Source organism: Camelus bactrianus, chromosome 16 (genome assembly GCF_048773025.1).
Source record: "Camelus bactrianus isolate YW-2024 breed Bactrian camel chromosome 16, ASM4877302v1, whole genome shotgun sequence".
Classification (NCBI taxonomy): domain Eukaryota; kingdom Metazoa; phylum Chordata; class Mammalia; order Artiodactyla; family Camelidae; genus Camelus; species Camelus bactrianus.
Genome location: NC_133554.1, coordinates 45,170,183 through 45,176,182, shown reverse-complemented (window position 1 = coordinate 45,176,182; position 6,000 = coordinate 45,170,183).

The following is a 6,000-nucleotide window of genomic DNA, read 5'->3' as shown; positions in this document are numbered from 1 at the left end:
AACATCAAAGAAGTGCTCATGAATATCTTCAGAAAGATAAGAGAGTTCACCTATGAAACTAGAACAGAAGACTAGACAAGAAGGAGGAATCCAAATTGGATTGTGGTGATGGCTGCACATCTCTGTAAATTTACTAAAAATCATTGGATTATACACTTAAAATGGATGAATTTTGTGGTGTGTAAATTGCACCCCCAAAATTGTAAAAAGGGAATAATCAGAAAAAAAAAGGAGCAAGCCCATGGATATTGAAAATATGATGGCAGAAATAAAAGTCAACAGAAGGGTTTGGAAGATAAAGGCAAGGAAATCTTTCAGAAAGTGGGGAGGAAAGTATGGAAAACAGGAGAGAGGAAAAAATAGGGAAAGTAGAAGACCCAACTGGGAGACTCAGCAAAAGAAATAGAGACTAGAGAAAACAGAAGGGAGGCATTATCAAACAAGTAATACCCCCCAAATTTCCCAGGAACAAAGGACCTGCATTTCTAGATTTTAAAAGCCCATGAGCATCCAACACACGAATGAATGGAGGCCCACACTGGTTTCGTGGTGAAGTGTATGAAGATAAGAGATCTTAAAATTTTCCAGAGGGGGAAAAATATCAGATTGTTAAAAAAAAAAAAAAAAAAAAGATCAATACTAAGAATGGCATCAGACTTCTCACTGGCAACTTTTCATTCTAGGAGTCAGAAAACAACAGAGAAATGTGTCCAAAGTTTCTCCTTTAAATGGTAAAAACAACAAATTTTAGAAAGCAAGTCTTTGATGAACATGTGTGTCTGTGTCTGTGTGTGTGTGTGTGTTTGTGTGTGTGTCTGTCTCTGTGTGTGTCTGTGTGTATGTCTGTGGCTGTGTGTCTGTGTGTGTCTGTGTCTCTGTGTGTGTCTGTGTGTGCATCTGTGTCTGTGTCTCTGTGTGTGTCTGTGTGTGCATCTGTGTCTGTGTCTATGTGTCTGTGTGTGCGTCTGTGTCTCTGTGTGTGTCTGTGTCTGTGTGTGCATCTGTGTGTGTGTCTGTGTGTATGTCTGTGTCTCTGTGTGTGCGTGTGTGTGTTTCTACATCCAGCTCTTCGACTTTCTCAAGGACCTTTCCTCTTCGGGCCTCTCTGCTCTCCTTTCATTGTTCCTGGGCTGCCCTCCTTCCTCTCCCCTTCCTGTTCTGTCTTCCCTGTTGTCTTTCTTTGTATTTAATAGGTCATCACATAAAACTGGAGGAATCTGTTTTTTAATTACTTCTTTCATTTGTTGTTATTTTCTGTTCTCTGTTCTCCATCTGAAAAGCAAACATGTGGAACACTTTATGTTTCTGATTACAAAATCGAAATTAAACTGATTTTGGTTTTTCCCCTGTGGTCCCTGAGGTATCTTTCTGGGTTTCCGCCTGTGAAACCCTATCTCATTTCCACCTCTGGTGGGTGCAGTCCATGTTTTGTGGGTCACCTCAGATGGGAATGAGAGGCTTAGCTAGCTCTGAGCTCAAACTCGTCGTGTACATTTGGAGACAATTCCAAATGAGTCGCTTCCAGTTCATTAGGAAAAAAGAGCTTAGATTTGGTCCTCAATAGGAAAAGTCCCCTCATTCTAGATCCTTTTATCCAGCTGGCTTTCCAAATCCCAAGCCCGGACTAAAGGGGCTCTGTGGCTCTAGGCCAGGCATCAAGCAGGGATTGGATCCTGCCCAGTGTCAAGAGCGTGCAGAGGTGAGTGGTGACAGCAATGGCGATCCACTGCCAGCTCGCACTCGTGGAAGTCCAGCTACATGCTCAGCCCGGGGAGACAAAGAAAGCTGAGACCTGGCCTTTAGTCTCAAGAATTCACTTTGTGTGGCAGGGGGACAAACACTGAAACAAATAATCATCATTCACGGTGACTATTGTGGAGGTAAGAGCAGCATGGAGGAGGTTTGGGATTCCTTCTGTCCTGGAGCACTGAGGAAGGCTTCCCAGAGGAGGTGACCCAGGAACTGAGTCTTGAAGGATATGAGAGACATCGTCAATGGAGAAGGGCTGCCGTAGGGGAAGGTAGGCTCAGCAGAAAGAACGACCTGTGCAAAGGCACTGAGGTGTGTAAGAACAGAAAGTTTCTGTGTGAACCTGCAGGAGGTGACCTGACTTGGGGGGAGTCTATCCCTACTCTCCCCTCAGAGCTCCCCAGGCCCCCATGACATATGTCACCATGGCAGGGGAGAGATAGCAGTGTCTGGTCCTGCTCAATTCCCTGGTCTTCTCTGAGTGATGGCTCTGTGGTTAGCAGGGCAGTGGCATGCTGACCCCGGGTGAGGAGCTCTTGATTTGACAGCCATGCTGTCAGCCACCAGCCCCATTCACTCCCAGCCAGACGCGTCCCTCAGCCACCCCATCTCTGGAAGGAAGATCCCCCCAACCCGAATCACCAGCTTTCCCTGGAGGCTGAGCCTGATTGCAGCCCTGTCTGTGTGGGGCTGGGCTGGACAAGTCTCCAGAGCCTGGGAGACCTGCTCCGTTGTAGCGAAGGTAAAAACATCAGCAGGGTGGACAGATCACAGCTCGAGAAGAGTCCTGCCCGGGGCTCACTGTACATTCCTTCTCTGTGTCCCCAGCAGCACCCTCCCCTCCCCTGTGCCTGGCATATGGCAGGCCCTTCAAACATGTTTGTTGAATGAAGACTGTGCTAATAAAGGAAAGTAAGAGAGAGAGAGAGAGAGAGAGAAACAAGAGATTGATTTCAAAGTGGAAAAAAAAGAGATGTTGGGACACCAAGGGCCCCAGGCACACAGTCGTCCCACATCACATGTAGGGGACACTGTTACACCTCAGGCCCTGTTGCAAACACCTTACATGCATTAACTAAATAGACTTTCACAACAACTCCATTTTGCAGGTGAAGGAATTGAGGCAAAATGGGGCTAAGTAACTTGCCCAAGGTCACGCTGCTAATGCACGTGGGAGCTGGCTGTGACCCTCGGCAGTCTGGTCTCAGAACCGCACTTCTAACTTTGCACTGTAATCAATACTGCAGCGGGAACACAGATGAGATGGCGCACCTGGAGGACAGGGATCCCTGACCAGGAGGGTGAGACTGCCCGTCTGCTAGTGATTTGCTTGGTGGAGGCTCTGTCCCTCAGGCCTATGCACAGGCTTCCTGGAAAACAGATCCTGCGCTCACTGGCTCCTGCAGTTTGTTGGCCTGAGAGTTGCTGATTGGGAGTGTGGTGGTCTCCAGGGGCCATTGGCCTCTGCTGCCAATTGTGGGTCAAATGAGCTCGGCACTCAAAGCCTCTGACACCATCTATTTTTGTTGCAATAACAGCTGGCCAGATGGTCAGCTCACTTTGCCCGGTGCCCAGACCCCTGCCAGCATGGTTCCCCGAGGGAGGTCAGCTGAGTGAAGGCAGTTTCCCACAGTGGCTTTCAAAGATCACCAAGAAACCCTCCTCTCCAGAACCCACGACCGCTTTCCTCTCACGGTCCTCCCTCACTAGCTCTCCTTGTCTTCTCCCTGGTATGATGTCCCTGACCATCATCTCTACTCCTCATTGAATAGTAATCACCCTCATCTGAATATCACCGGGTGCCTGGCACTCTGCCAAGCCCATTGTATGGCTCACCTCACTTAGTCTTTGTTACTGCATCATAGAAGGCAGGTATCATTCTCTTCTCTGTGTAGGAGGGAAGGAGGCTTAGGGCATCCCCACCATGAGCCCCTGGTCACACAGTGCTGGGTAGTGGACTGGGATTATGACCTGCCGTGCTGGAGTCAAGCCCTGCCTTTAGCTTTTGTTTTCTTAGTGATACGGGGGTCCTGGGACCCCCCCTTTTAGCACTGGCTTAGATATGTTCTCAGACTGCATAACTTCATCTTGGATGGGAAACCAAGTCAGAACAAGGATGTTTCCAAGAGCAGAGCTGACGGCCTCTGTCACAGGGGGTTGAAGCCCAGGAAGTCATCTAAGTGCTAAGATGCCCCAAAGAAGTCAAAGGGGCTGCAGATATACCACTTGTTGCAGGGGTCAAAGGGCAGGCAGAAGAGGCCTAGGCAGAAGAGGCTGGCGAGACCCCCTGCTCCATCCACTGGAGGGGGCAGAAAAGGAGAAACATGACTGCTGACTTAGCAGGCAACTGGCCCTATGAGAAACCAACTGTAATGGTAGGAGACCTGTTCTAGGAGGACATATTCAGGACATACAGGAAGTGGAAACCCAGGTTGGACCCACCCATTGCCAAACTCTCAGGTGTAGTCCCATCTGCCCTGGTTTATCGCTAATAGCATTCTCTGGGCCAGAGCGCCATCTACAGGGCAGCCCCGTGTCAACGCGGAGGCTACTGAGGCTGGTCCTAAGAGCTGCTGATCATCAGTCAGCTTGATTGTGGCTACAAACCAGCAGCCAGACGGCTCTGTAAAGTTTAGGGGGATCACATAGGCAACACCCCTATCCAGCAACCTTCTGAATGATGCAGGAGGATATTATTGTACCCATTTTAAGGATGAGAAATTGAGACTTAGAAAGCGAGAACCTAATTAGTTGGCAGTGGAAGTCAGCCAGGGATTCCAGCTCAGGCCCTTTGACAAAGAAACTGCATTACAGCTGTCTCTCCTGTCATGGAAGAAAGAGAAGAAGAGTGGCAAATGGGAGATGAAGTGAAAATCTGCTAGTTGGAGGGGTAGGAGAGCAAGGATTGGTGGCTTGCTCCTGTCACAGGCAGAGAGGACTTTGAACCTGCCAAATCATACCCACCACAGCCAGGGAGAGCAGGCCTGCCAGAAGCCCACCCTCCTGGGTCTGGCAGCAGATTAAAAACACATGAAATTGATCTGTTTAAATGGGATTGTTGGGGGGGGGATTTTTTTTTTAACATCTCAGTAACTGGCAAGATAATTGAGAACATTATTTTTTACTCCCTTCAGTGCCTGTCTCAGCAGCAAGTCCTTGTCAGCCAGAATTCAGAGGCTGAGGCTGTCTACCCTAATGAGCAGAAGATACTCGAGTTGTTTAAAATCACTGATTTTTCTGAAATTTGAAACTCATAATTTCCTGAGCCACAATCTGTTAATTGGCCATCCAGATTCTTGAGCTTGTGTTTAAGTGTCATTGATAAAAAACGAAGCTGCCCAATCAAGGTTACAATGATGGCTGAGCTTCCATTAGCCACACAGAGAGGGTTCACTCAGAAGTGGTTCACAGTGAATTTATTCATTCCCGGGACAACCTTCTTTTACCACCCAGCCTAAATCCCCCAGGAGTTCTGTTTCAAGAATGAAAGATAACTGCTGTAATTGCCCAGGCTAATTGCAATCTTATCCTAATGGAAGCCTAATTACAAGGAAGCGCTGCCTCGGTAGCCAAGGCTTCCTCTCCCTATACCCAGAGCGTGTAGAGGTAGGGTTTACTGTTCTGGATGACTTTCTTATTAGAGCATCCATAATGCAGATCACTTGCTTTCTAACTTAAACTTTCGCATACTTATACTCCCTAGTCACCAAATATTTATTAGCTGCCTTCTGCATGCTTACCCCTATGACACTTCCTTTGGGCTGGAAACCCTTAAAAGAGAAATGTTTCCTCCTTTGGGATGCTAGTCTCTTCTGGAGTCTTTAGTCAGATGAACAAGTATTCTAAATTGAGCAGCCATTGTGTGCAAAACGCTTGCCTAGAAATCTACACATCTGAGAATGGATGCATCGCGGGGAGTTTCTCAGGTTAGTTAAGGGAGATAGAAATATAAATGACATTGCCCTAGGATTCTACACCATCCAGCCAGAAGACCATAAGGAGAGCACTTTGATTTCATTCGTTAATTTGCCAAATACTTGTTGAACACCCACCCAGTGCTAGGTCCTAGGAGGGAATTTTGCAAAAACACAATCCCTTATCTCAAAGAGTTGACAGCACAGTGAGGGGGCTGTATCTTTTTTTTTTTTTTTTTTAATGCTAATCACAGCATGGAACAGAGTCAAGATCCAGGAGTGGTGAGGAAATTCGGTTCTCAGGAAATTTTAAGAAGACTCATTCTGCTAAAAGTAG